Here is a 15,639-nt window from a genome sequence, read left to right on the forward strand (position 1 = left end):
AGCGTGGGGAAGTGGGACTAGCTGATCTGCCCTTGCAGAGTGTAAGAACAGACAAGGGCAGCACGGTAGCATTGTGGATAGCACAATGGCTTCACAGCGCCAGGGTCCCAGGTTCGATTCCGGCTTGGGTCACTGTGCGGAGTCTGCACATCCTCCCCGTGTGTGCGTGGGTTTCCTCCGGGTTATCCGGTTTCCTCCCACAGTCCAAAGATGTGCAGGTTAGGTGGATTGGCCATGCTAAATTGCCCTTAGTGTCCAAAATTGCCCTTGGTGTTGGGTGGTGTTACTGGGCTATTGAGATAGGGGAGGTGTTGACCTTGGGTAGGGTGCTCTTTCCAAGAGCCGGTGCAGACTCGATGGGCCGAATGGCCTCCTTCTGCACTGTAAATTCTGTGTAATTCTATGTAAAAAAAGACATGCTGAATGGCCACATTCTATGCTGTGGTCATTCTCTGATTGCCTGATCACCTTGGACCCCAGTTTGAAAAACACTGGACTCTGGACATTTCACTTTGCTGCAGATTGTTCTTGCAAGATTAGCTCTTAAAGGGCAGCAACTCACCTTTGGAGGAATGATTAAGGCCATAAAAACTGCAGATTGTACACAATGGTCCATCTGTACATAGTGGACATGTGGGGCCGGATATTCCAGATCCCCATGCTGTGTGATTTCCAGCGCTACAGGCAGCTCTCCATTGGCCGCTGGCCAGCGGAAGCAAGTGTCTTGTGTGTCTCGCCTGTCGTGCCTCAGAGAAAATCACCGTGGGGAGGGGGGAGAGGTCGCCATTGGCAGGACCGCAAGATCCTGTCGGTGCGGAGGGCTGGAAAATCCCTCCTACAGAATGGTCAGATCAGCCATTTCATTAGATCATGGCTGATCTGCACCTTAACTCCATTTTCTTGCATTTTCTCCATATCCCTGGGTAACCCTACCCAACAAAAATCTGTCCCAATGTAGATTGACAGCTGCTGACCACTTCAAAGCAACTAAGTGGTTTTGCTTCTGCTTTTCTAACGGCTTAGCATTATTGAAGTGGTCAGCAGCTGTAATCATAGAATCATGGAATTTACAGTGCAGAAGGAGGCCATTCAGCCCATCGAGTCTGCACCAGTCTCTTTGACAAAGAGTAATCGGACTCAAAATGTTAGGTTTTTTCTCTCCCTACGTATGCTGCAAAACTTGCTGAGATTTTCCAGCATTTTCTCTTTCGTCTTGGAAAGATCACCCTACTTAGCCCATGGCCCCCACAATATCCCTGTACCCCACCTCACCTTTTTTGGACACTAAGGGCAATTTATTGGTCAATCCACCTAACCTGCACATCTTTGAACTGTGGGGGGAAATCGGAGCACCCGGAGGAAACCCACGCAGACACGGGGAGAACATGCAGACTCCGCACAGACAGTGACCCAGCAGAGAATTGAACCTGGGACCCTGGTGCTGCGAAGCCACAGTGCTAATCACTTGTGCTACCGTGCTGCTCTCCAAAGGGAAGCCTCTGAACACTTCAAAAAGCAACAGTTTCAAATACAAAGAACAAAGAAAATTACAGCACAGGAACAGGCCCTTCGGCACTCCCAGCCTGCGCTGACCCAGATCCTTTATCTAAACCTGTCCCCTATTTTCCAAGGATCTACATCCCTCTGTTCCCGCCCGTTCATGTATCTGTCTAGATAGAACATAGAACATAGAACGATACAGCGCAGTACAGGCCCTTCGGCCCTCAATGTTGCACCAACATGGAAAAAAACTAAAGGCCATCTAACCTACACTATGCCCTTATCATCCATATGCTTATCCAATAAACTTTTAAATGCCCTCAATGTTGGCGAGTTCACTACTGTTGCAGGTAGGGCATTCCACGGCCTCACCACTCTTTGCGTAAAAAACCCACCTCTGACCTCTGTCCTATATCTATTACCCCTCAATTTAAGGCTATGTCCCCTCGTGATAGCCACCTCCATCCGTGGGAGAAGGCTCTCGCTGTTCACCCTATCTAACCCTCTGATCATTTTGTATGCCTCTATTAGGTCACCTCTTAACCTTCTTCTCTCTAACGAAAACAACCTCAAGTCCATCAGCCTTTCCTCATAAGATTTTCCCTCCATACCAGGCAACATCCTGGTAAATCTCCTCTGCACCCGTTCCAAAGCTTCCACGTCCTTCCTATAATGAGGCGACCAGAACTGTACGCAATACTCCAAATGCGGCCGTACTAGAGTTTTGTACAACTGCAACATGACCTCATGGCTCCGGAACTCAATCCCTCTACCAATAAAGGCCATCACACCATAGGCCTTCTTCACAACCCTATCAACCTGGGTGGCAACTTTCAGGGATCTATGTACATGGGCACCGAGATCCCTCTGCTCATCCACACTACCAAGAATTTTACCATTAGCCAAATATTCCGCATTCCTGTTATTTAGATGCATCTTAAATGATGCAATCGTGCCCGCCTCTACCACCTCCGCTGGCAAAGCGTTCCAGGCACCCACCACCCTCTGCGTGAAAAATTTTCCACGCACATCTCCCTTAAACTTTCCCCCTCTCACCTTGAAATCGTGACCCCTTGTAACTGACACCCCCACTCTTGGAAAAAGCTTGTTGCTATCCACCCTGTCCATACCTCTCATAATTTTGTAGACCTCAATCAGCTCCTCCCTGGGGCTGGTTTAGCTCACTCGGCTAAATCGCTGGCTTTGAAAGCAGACCAAGCAGGCCAGCAGCACGGTTCGATTCCCGTACCAGCCTCCCCGGACAGGCGCCGGAATGTGGCAACTAGGGGCTTTTCACAGTAACTTCATTGAAGCCTACTCGTGACAATAAGCAATTTTCATTTCATTTTCATTTCAACCTCCGTCTTTCCAACGAAAACAATCCTACTCTACTCAACCTTTCTTCATAGCTAGCACCCTCCATACCAGGCAACATCCTGGTGAACCTCCTCTGCACCCTCTCCAAAGCATCCACATCCTTCTGGTAATGTGGCGACCAGAATTGCATGCAGTATTCCAAATGTGGCCTAACCGAAGTCCTATACAACTGTAACATGATGGGCTGAGGGAGCAGGTGTGAGAAAAAGAAAGGTGTTCCTGGCTGGATTCTTCACTCGAACAATCTGGTCTCCTCACCAGCTGTCACGCTGTGAGAAGGCCACTTCAGAGTTAAACAGGCCAGACAAGGATTATGATCTTGAACAGGGAGCTGCCTGAGATCACAATGCCAAGAGTGATGTTACCAGACTCCGAAACGACCCTCTTATGGACTGATCTGATCTCTTCACACATCTTCTCTACAAAGTAATACTACACTCCTGTATACTTCACCCGATACCTGTGTCTACGTATTTACATTGTGCATTTTATGTTTGCCCTATTATGTATTTTCTTTTCATGTACGGAATGATCTGTCTGAGCTGCACACAGAACAATACGTTTCACTGTACCTTGGTACACGTGACAAACAACAAATCCAAATCCAATCTTGGGGTTGCCCAGGACTGGAAAGAGCAGTCCAGACATGGAACCCCCATTCCACGGGACAGTCCTGGCACCCACCTCTTACCCACAGCCTGACCAACCAAACCTCAGGACCCTTGGGGGACCTTCCCTCTGCAGCCTGGCAATGGCAGAGGGTCACAGGCAATGGGCTGAGTCCCTTGAACCCATCGGGGCAGGCTAGGGAGTCACTGCCAGGGTGTCAGTGCTGTAAGATGAGGTAAATCCACCTTTTGAGAGACGTCAAAACTGGCTGAAAAACGGACAAACTTAAAATTCTGAGTTTCAAAACACATGGACTTAAAATGGCTGCAAACGAGACAGTGTAGGACAAAGGGATACACAGCCTTATCAGATCCTTCTGAGAGCTACTTAAGCTGACAAAGACAGTGAGTCAAGGACAAAGCTAGCCTGCTAGTCATCGAAAACAGGCCCTGCTAGGCCTGAGAACAATGCTGCCCATAACGACGTCTGCACGTTGTCTGCAAATTCCAACAGGCTTGGGGCCCAGCCGATGTTGTGTAAACTATCCCGATAGGAAAATGATTAACGCTTGCTGAGGCTCATCGAAAACCATTTTGCACCCCATCAGCTCGAAGCACTCACATCAATTCACCCGACCGGTGGGGGGAGCCAGCCAGGATTGTAAAGGCTGCATCTTTTGAAATTGAAAAGGCAGTCCTCTTGGGAGTTCACTCCGGGGAGGGGGGCTTCACTCCTTGTATTCGCCTCTTCACGAACACAGCTGGGGACTCTTCTCAGGCCTACCCAACCAACAAAACCCCGAACCCAAGGACCAAAGACAGACACCAACGACCAATTTTCACGGAGCTGTAACCTTCTGGCTCCAACAACTGAAGAGACCAACTTTTACAGATGCACCAGAGAAAGCATTATTTCTAATTGTATCACAGCTTGGTATGAATCCTGTTCTGCCCAAGGCCGCAGGGAACTACAAAAGGTTGTGAATGTAGCCCCGTCCATCACGCAAACCAGCCTCCCATCCATTGACTCTATCTATAATTCCCGCTGCCAGCATAATTAAGGACCCCCACCGCACCCCGGATATACTGGGCCGGATTCTCCGCGAACCGGCGGGGCGAACCACTGGCGTTGGGCCGCCCCAAAGGTGCGGGCTAGGCCGGCACCGGAGTGTTTGGCGCCCCGCCAACAAGCACCGAAGGGCCTCCGCCGTCCAGCACGGGTTGGCGCATGCGCAGGAACGTCAGTGTGTGCTTGCGTCATCCCAGCACATGCGCAGAGGGGGTTCTTCTCCGCACCGGCCATGGCGGAGGTTGACAGTGGCCTGTGCGGAGGGAAAGAGCGCCCCCACGGCACAGGCCCGCCCGCGGATCGGTGGGCCCCGATGGCGGGCCAGGCCACCATGGGGAACCCCCCTGGGCCAGATTCCCCCGCGCCCAGCCGAGGACTCTGCAGTCCGCCCATGGAGCCAGGTCCCATTGGTAAGAACCTGTTGTGATTTACGCTGGCAGGGCCCGCCGAAAATGGGCGGCCACTCGGCCCATCGCAGGCCTTGGAATCGCCGGGGGGCCGCTGCCAGCAGCCGCGATACCCGCCCCGCCAAAACTCCAGCGCCGGAGAAATCGGCAGGCGGTGGGGGCGAGATTCGTGCCGCCCCCGGCAATTTTCCAACACAGCGGGGGGTCAGAGAATCCTGCCCACTCTCTTCCGCCTTCTTCCGTCAGGAAAAAGATACAAAAGTTTGAGGTCACGTACAACCGACTCAAGGACAGCTTCTTCCCTACTGCCATCCGACTTTTGAATGGACCTACCTGGTATTAAGTTGATCTTTTCTCTACACCTTGCTATAACTGTAACATTATATTCTGCAGTCTCTCCTTCCTTCCCTATGTACGGTATGCATTGTTTGTACAGCATGCAGGAAACAATACTTTTAACCGTATACTAATACATGTGACAATAATAAATCAAATCAAATCAATCAAAAGGCATTTGAGAGTCAACCACATTACTGTAGGACAGACCAGGCAAGGACGGCAGATTTCCTCTGCTGCAGGATATTTGAGAGACAGATGGGTTTATTACTACAATCAATGATAGATTAGGGGCTGAATTCTCCGATCCCCTGCCGGGTCGGAGAATCGGCGCGGCGTGAATCACGCCACGCTGCCCCGACGCCGGGACACAATTCTCCGCAGTGCGGTGAATCGCCGCCATCGGCGCCGGCATGGTTGGCGCAGCGCCAGTCAGGGTATGTGCCAACTCTCCGGCCCAGGACGGCACTAGGTCCCTGGGTTACTAGTCCAGCTTCATTAGCACTATGCCCCGTCTCCCCTTAAATTTAAAGTTCATCCTCCCATCTTTCAGATGACATATTGACCCAAATCCTCATCTGCCCTCTCATACGGAGCAGATCTCCGTTCATTCCGCCTCATTTATTCCTCAACCAGTGCCATCAATACAGATGATCGACCAGTAGCTCGCTCTCTTGCTGCGGTCTCTGGGATTTCGCTTTGCACAAAATGGCTGCCGCACATCCCTACATAACAATAATGATCACACTTTCTAAAGTATATCAACGTGTGTAAAGTGCTATGGGATGACTGAGTGAATGGTGAAACCTAACCTTTTTAACGATACGTAAATGCCAGTAAAATCCACCTTTCCTTTCATCAATAGTCCCGATGCCTCAGGCCAGTCTCCAATCACTATCTGACTGATTACAGTAAAGAGGATAGTGGTGGGCACGGATTCAATTCACTGAAACCTGATTCTACTTGCAGACGTCCAACGTCACACTCTTGTACTCTTCCAGCAAGCCAAGGTGTGTCTTTGTGTGGGCTCAGCTTTAGTGGTCGGAGTTCAGGAGGCCTCATATTCACATCAGTGCAGCCAGGTTGTGGATGAACTGTCAGCAGCAGATCAGATGCAGTTGTCAAACGTTGACTTCTTCACCCACTGACTCATCAATTTAACAAACCCAGATGAAGCAAGGAACAAGCTCCAGGAATCTTTGCTCAGGAAAGACTCTGTGTATAGTTACCTCTACAATCTAGAAGGACAAGAGCCATGGATACCTGGGAACCCCACCCCCTGGAGGTTCCCCTCCAAGTCACTCACCATCCTGACATGGAAATATATCGCCGCCCCTTCACTGTCGCTGGGGCAAAACCTGAAACAACCCCCCTGACAGCACAGTTGGTGTACCATCAGTGATAGGCCCAAGACATGTCAGAGCATAAGGTTTAGCCCCCCACCCCTCTTGGGCCTCTCTGTCATCCCAGTCTCACAGCAGCCTGGTTGACTCAGTTGTATAAGACAGCTACCAATGGTTCAAGGAGAAGGCCCGCCTTCTGAAACTAAATATATGTCAGCCTTGCTAGTGATGTCCACATTCTGAAAATGAATAAAATAAATCAGATTGGAGGAAAAATGGTGGGCAGGACGATGATTTGAGAGAGGTGTTTAGAACTTCGAAGGGGCTACAGCAATTCAAGAAGGCAGCTCACCACCACCTTCTCAAGGGCAATTGGGGATGGACAATAGATGGTGGCTCGGCCGATAACAGTCACATCCCATGCTTGAATATTCTTTCAAAGTTAGCCCAACTCAATAGTTGACTTCTGTCAATAAAGTCGTCATAGTCCCAGATGACCATAGGCTGCTTTCCCTTTTGAGGGAGGAGAGCCGACTGCTGGTGATTTAACCGGAGGATCACCACACCTCAGGCAAGGGGCAAGGTTGAGAAGGCAGGACCTTCATAAACAACCTCAGCCGGTACGGGAATTGAACCTGCGCTGCTGATCTCGCTCAGCGTCACAAACCAGCTGCCCAGCCGCCTCGCGACGGACCAAAGACAGTGGGTGGGATTCTCCGTTTCCTGACGCCAAAATCGTGTTCGGCGATCTAGCGGAGAATGGGCTCCGGCGCCGAAATCTGGGTCAGCGCAGTTTGACACCAGTCAGCTATGCTCCGCCCCTTCTGAAATGACACACACTGACACACACATACACACACACTGACACACACACACACTGACACACACACACACACACTGACACACACACACACTGACACACACATACACACACACTGACACACACACACACTGACATACACACACACACTGACATACACACACACACACTGACACACACACACACACACTGACATACACACACACACTGACATACACACACACACACACACTGACACACACACACACACTGACATACACACACACACTGACATACACACACACACACACACTGACACACACACACACACTAACACACACACACACACACTGACACACACACACACTGACACACACACACACACACACACTGACACACACACACACACTGACACACACACACACACTGACACACACACACTGACACACACACACACACTGACACACACACACACACTGACACACACACACTGACACACACACTCACTGACACTGACACACACACACTGACACACACACACTGACACACACACACACACACACAGACACACACACACACACTGACACACACACACACACACACTGACACACACACTCACTGACACTGACACACACACACTGACACACTGACACACACACACACACTGACACACACACACTGACACACACACTCACTGACACTGACACACACACACTGACACACACACACACACACACACAGACACACACACACACACTGACACACACACACTGACACACACACACACACTGACACACACACACACACTGACACACACACACACACACACACAGACACACACACACACACTGACACACACACACTGACACACACACACACACACTGACACACACACATACACTGACACACACACACTGACACACACACACACTGACACACACACACACACTGACACACACACACACACACTGACACACACACACTGACACACACACTCACTGACACTGACACACACACACAGACACACACACACACACACACAGACACACACACACACACTGACACACACACACTGACACACACACTCACTGACACTGACACACACACACTGACACACACACACACTGACACACACACACACACACACACACAGACACACACACACACTGACACACACACATACTGACACACACACTGACACACACACACACACTGACACACACACACACACTGACACACACACACTGACACACACACTGACACACACACACACACTGACACACACACACTGACACACACACTCACTGACACTGACACACACACACTGACACACACACACTGACACACACACACACACACACAGACACACACACACACACTGACACACACACACTGACACACACACTCACTGACACTGACACACACACACTGACACACACACACACTGACACACTGACACACACACACACTGACACACACACACTGACACACACACTCACTGACACTGACACACACACACTGACACACACACACACACAGACACACACACACACACTGACACACACACACACACTGACACACACACACACACACAGACACACACACACACACTGACACACACACACTGACACACACACACACTGACACACACACATACACTGACACACACACACTGACACACACACTCACTGACACACACACACACACTGACACACACACACTGACACACACACACACTGACACACACACACACACACTGACACACACACACACTGACACACACACACACTGACACACACACACACACTGACACACACACACACACTGACACACACACTCACTGACACACACACACACACTGACACACACACACTGACACACACACACACTGACACACACACACACACACTGACACACACACACACACTGACACACACACACTGACACACACACACTGACACACACACACACACACAGACACACACACACACACTGACACACACACACTGACACACACACTCACTGACACTGACACACACACACTGACACACACACACTGACACTGACACACACACACTGACACACACACACACACACACACTGACACACACACATACTGACACACACACTGACACACACACACACACACTGACACACACACTGACACACACACACACTGACACACACACACACTGACACACACACACACTGACACACACACTGACACACACACACACTGACACACACACACACTGACACTGACACACACACGGACACACACACACTGACACACACACACACTGACACACACACTGACACACACACACACTGACACACACACTGACACACACACACACTGACACACACACACACTGACACACACACTGACACACACACACACTGACACACACACACACTGACACTGACACACACACACTGACACACACACACTGACACACACACACACTGACACACACACACACAGACACACACACTGACACACACACATACTGACACACACACTGACACACACACACACTGACACACACACACACTGACACACACACACACACACACTGACACACACACTGACACACACACACACTGACACACACACACACACTGACACACACACACACTGACACACACACACACACACTGACACACACACACACACACACACACTGACACACACACACACACTGACACACACACACACACACTGACACTGACACACACACACACACTGACACACACACACACACACTGACACACACACACACTGACACACACACACACTGACACACACACACACACACACTGACACACACACACACACACTGACACTGACACACACACACACACTGACACACACACACACACTGACACACACACACACACTGACACACACACACACTGACACACACACACACTGACACACACACACACACACACACACTGACACACACACACACACTGACACACACACACACACACAGACACACACACACACACTGACACACACACACTGACACACACACTCACTGACACTGACACACACACACTGACACACACACACTGACACTGACACACACACACTGACACACACACACACACACACACACTGACACACACACATACTGACACACACACTGACACACACACACACACTGACACACACACTGACACACACACACACTGACACACACACACACTGACACACACACACACTGACACACACACTGACACACACACACACTGACACACACACACACTGACACTGACACACACACAGACACACACACACTGACACACACACACACTGACACACACACTGACACACACACACACTGACACACACACTGACACACACACACACACTGACACACACACTGACACACACACACACTGACACACACACACACACTGACACACACACACACTGACACACACACTGACACACACACACACTGACACACACACACACTGACACTGACACACACACACTGACACACACACACTGACACACACACACACTGACACACACACACACACACACACACAGACACACACACACTGACACACACACATACTGACACACACACTGACACACACACACACTGACACACACACACACTGACACACACACACACACACACTGACACACACACTGACACACACACACACTGACACACACACACACTGACACACACACACACACTGACACACACACACACACACTGACACACACACACACACACACTGACACACACACACACACACTGACACACACACACACACACTGACACTGACACACACACACACACTGACACACACACACACACACTGACACACACACACACTGACACACACACACACTGACACACACACACACACACTGACACACACACACACACACTGACACTGACACACACACACACACTGACACACACACACACACACTGACACACACACACACACTGACACACACGCACACACTGACACACGCACACACACACTGACACACACACACACACATTGACACACATACACACACACACTGACACACACACACTGACACACGCACACACACACTGACACACACACACACACACACTGACACACACACACACACACACACACACACTGACACACACACACACACTGACACACACACACACACACACACACACACACACTGACACACACACACACACACTGACACACACACACACACTGACACACACACGCACACACACACACAGATGAAATAATTGCGATTACGGAACTAGCACATTTAAGTCTTAAGAACTTGAGTTCAATAGTTGCTTGGAAATACTTGAGCCATGTTAACAAATAAGACGTTACTAAGAAATAGGCAGGTGAAGCTGTCGCTGTTTCACATTGGTACTCTGTAGTTGCAACATGAGTGGTATTATCCACTAACAGGATGCTACCGTCAAATCCAAACATTGTTCTGTTTATCACACAAATGAGCAATGTGGTACATGAAGTTTAGCACTGGCACAATGCCACACATGTAGGCCAATTGTCACTCTGACTGGTGGATCGGTGACATAATGGTGATGACACAATACTGTCAATCCCGTGACCCGGGCTATTCGCCTGGGGAGAAAGATTCAAATCTTGCTGTTGGCAGCTTGTGGAGTTTAAATTCAATTAATTGAAAGTTAGTCTCACTGACGGTGACCATAAAACCAGCACCGATTGTTGTAAAAACCCATCTGGTTCATTGATGGCCTTTACGGAAGAAAATCTGGTGTCCTTACCTGGTGTGGCCTCCATGTGACTCCAGATGACTATTAACTGTCCAAGTAATGGTCCAGCAAAGCATTCTTGCAGTTCTGTCCTGATTAGTGCGAGACAAAAAGCTTTGACAGCATGTCCCTTTCTCAGTAATCCCCGGGATCTTGAAACATTGCAGGCCTGTAATCCCTTGTTGGCCTCCGAAGGAAGGAGCTTGGGGGTTTTAGGAAGTTGTTTATTGTTGGCAGTAGCAGATTTCTCCTGCCTCACTATGGTGCGCTATCGAAGCCCTAAGCCCTGGTCCTACCCCTGAGATAGAGAGCCAAGGTCAGCCCGAGTCTGCGGCCACAGAAGTCACAGTGATTAGTGGTGGTGGTGGGTGGTGGTGATGGTGGTGGGGAGGGGGTCGCTGGGGGAGGGGGGGGGGGTGCGGTGGCAGAACAGTTGGCCCACACGAGATCCGAGGCTGATAAGCTCATTACCCATACATCCGTGCAGAGCACAGTGAATCTTATGGCTGGGGCAGGCGAAAAGTCGCCATCCCCACAGTTACCCTCAAGGGGCTGAAGGTCCGACCGGCATATTTAAAGGACACCCGGTCAGCCATTCACTCACAGCAGGCAAGGAGTCTCTGTTTGGCCATCCTTAATATCCCAGATAAGAAAACAACATGTGGTCCCATGGTTCAGCTAAGCTTCCGTGGCGACTCACCCAGGTGGAATGCTCTTTCGGAGGGTTAGTGCTGACCTGATGGGCCGAGTGGCCTTCTTCCACACTGGAGAGTTGTAGTAAAGTGTACACTGTGGAAAAAGAAAACCCTCTAAAACATAACACAAAATCAAAGCTGGCAAAGAGGTTGTTTTTCCAATAAAATATTCAGAAGAAACTCAGAAAGGACCTGGAATTAAGGATGGGTTTTTCAGGGATGTGGGTTAAATCTGGCCAATGGAAACGGGATTTTAGCCTTTGCTAAGTGTGAACATGGATTTTAAAATTGATAAAAAGGCACTCTCACATTCGCGCCACTTAAATGCCAGGCAATGGCCACCTTCTACCAGAGATCTAACCATCGTTCCTTGACATTCAATGACATTACCATTGCTGAATCCCCCACAATCAATATCCTGGCGGTTACCATTGATCAGGAACTGAACTGGTCTAGCCGTATTAATTCTGCAGCAAACAGAGCAAGTCAAAGGCTAGGAACCCTACGGCGAGTAACTCACCACCTGACCCCCCCCCCCCCCCCCCCCCCCCCAAGCCTCATCTACAAGGTGTTCATTCAGCACGTCGATGGTAATACTAGTTGTAATGAACTCCAATTGGCTTTATTGGTTGGCCAATTGGAGTATGAGCTCCCTCAATGATAGCTCGTTAAGGGAGCCCATATAATCACCTGTGTAGGCTTTGTGAGCAGTCTTAAGTTGACTGGACTGCTAGCAGCACTGTTTGTAGCTGCTCCTGTAATATCGTTATTGTAAATAAATATTGGTGTGGTGACGGAACTCCTGCCTCCCGTGGATTACTACAGTGGCGACGAGGATGGGATATAAAGTAGATGAGTCAGGCTTACACCCATTAGAAGACAGAGTAAGGGCAATAAAAGAAGCCCCAGCTCCCACCACGGTCCAGGAGTTATGACCATTTCTAGGGTTGGTAACCTATTATGGAAAATTTATTGAAAATAGGGCGTCCATCCTAGAACCCCTCCATCAGCTACTAAAAAAGGGGCAAGAATGGAAATGGTCCACCCGCCAAAACCGAGCATTTAGGGACATTAAGGAACAGCTGTCATCCGAAAATGTCCTAGAGCATTATGACCCAAGGAAGGAGTTGGTGGTCACTTGTGATGCATCCCCCTGTGGGGTAGGAGCCATCTTAGCCCACAGAGGAAGGAATGGGGAAGAACGGCCAATAGCCTATGCTTCGAGGACCTTGGCGATGGCTGAGAGGAAGTACGCCCAAATCGAGAAGGAAGGACTGGCGGTGATATTCGCAGTAAAAAAATTTCACCAGTATCTGTACGGGCGGAAATTCACCATAGTGACGGACCATAATCCGTTATTAGGGTTACTAAAAGAAGACAAGTCAATACCCCCTGATTGCATCAGCTAGAATCCAACGCTGGGCGTTACTACTGGCGGCATATAGATACGTTCTGGAGCACAGACCGGGAACGCGAGTAGCACATGCAGATGCTTTGAGCAGACTTCCCCTCCCGGACACTCCGCCGCAAATACCAAAAGTAGAGGAGACAGTAATGACTCTAAATTTTTTGGACACCCTACCAGTAGACGCACAACATATTCGGTTGTGGACGCAAAAAGACCCAGTTTAAGCCAAGGTGAAGCATTTACTGCTAACAGGAGAACTGGAAATACCAGTGGAGACCCAGATGCACCCATACTGGAGCAGAAGGGACCAAATAACCGTAGAAGACGGTATCCTATTATGGGGAGCCTGGGTAATCGTCCCAGCTCAGGGCCGTCAGGCAATCTTAATCGAGTTACATCACGGACACCCAGGGGTGTCTAAAATGAAGATGCTAGCTTGAAGCTACGTTTGGTGGCCAGGTTTGGACACAGACATAGCAACCTTGGTACGTCGGTGCCAGGAGTGCCAACAGGGGCAAAGAGTGCCACCAGCGGCGCCATTGCACCCGTGGGAATGGCCAGGCAGACCATGGACCCGCCTGCATATTGACCACGCCGGCCCTTTCATGGGCTCAATGTTTTTGGTGATGGTGGACGCCCACTCCAAATGGTTGGACGTCCACCGGGTAAACACGGCAAGTACAGCATCGACAATTGAAATGCTCAGGGCCTCGTTTGCAACTCATGGACTTCCGGAGGTATTGGTGTCGGACAACGGAACGGCATTCACAAGTGAGGAATTTGGAAAATTCTTGAAGGAAAACAGAGTCTGTCACATCAAAACGGCACCTTACCATCCAGCGACCAACGGCCTGGCAGAGTGAGCGGTCCAGACACTTAAAGCGGGACTCAAGAAGCAGCCGGCAGCGTCAATGGACACAAAGCTCTCCCGCTGGCTGTTTGATTACAGGACCACACCGCATTCCACAACGGGCATACCGCCAGTTGAACTCTTAATGGGAAGGCGGCTGCGAACGAGGCTGAGTCTCTTTTTCCCAAATTTAACGGGGAAAGTGGAGAAACAACAGGAGGTCCAACGCATAATAGTCGGCAGCAGAAACATTTCCAGGTGGGGGCACCGGTTTGGGTCAAGAATTATGGGAATGGACCAACGTGGGTCAAAGGCACGGTAGAGTCCCAAACAGGGCCCATATCCTATGAGGTTTCAATAGGAGGTAAGGTGCTGAAGAAACACCTAGACCAAATAAGGGCAGCGGAACCACACCTGGAGGCAGGCGAAGCAGGACCGCCTCAAGCTGGGATAGCCCAGACGGAAAAGA

Source organism: Scyliorhinus canicula, chromosome 3, assembly GCF_902713615.1.
Source record: "Scyliorhinus canicula chromosome 3, sScyCan1.1, whole genome shotgun sequence".
NCBI lineage: Eukaryota > Metazoa > Chordata > Chondrichthyes > Carcharhiniformes > Scyliorhinidae > Scyliorhinus > Scyliorhinus canicula.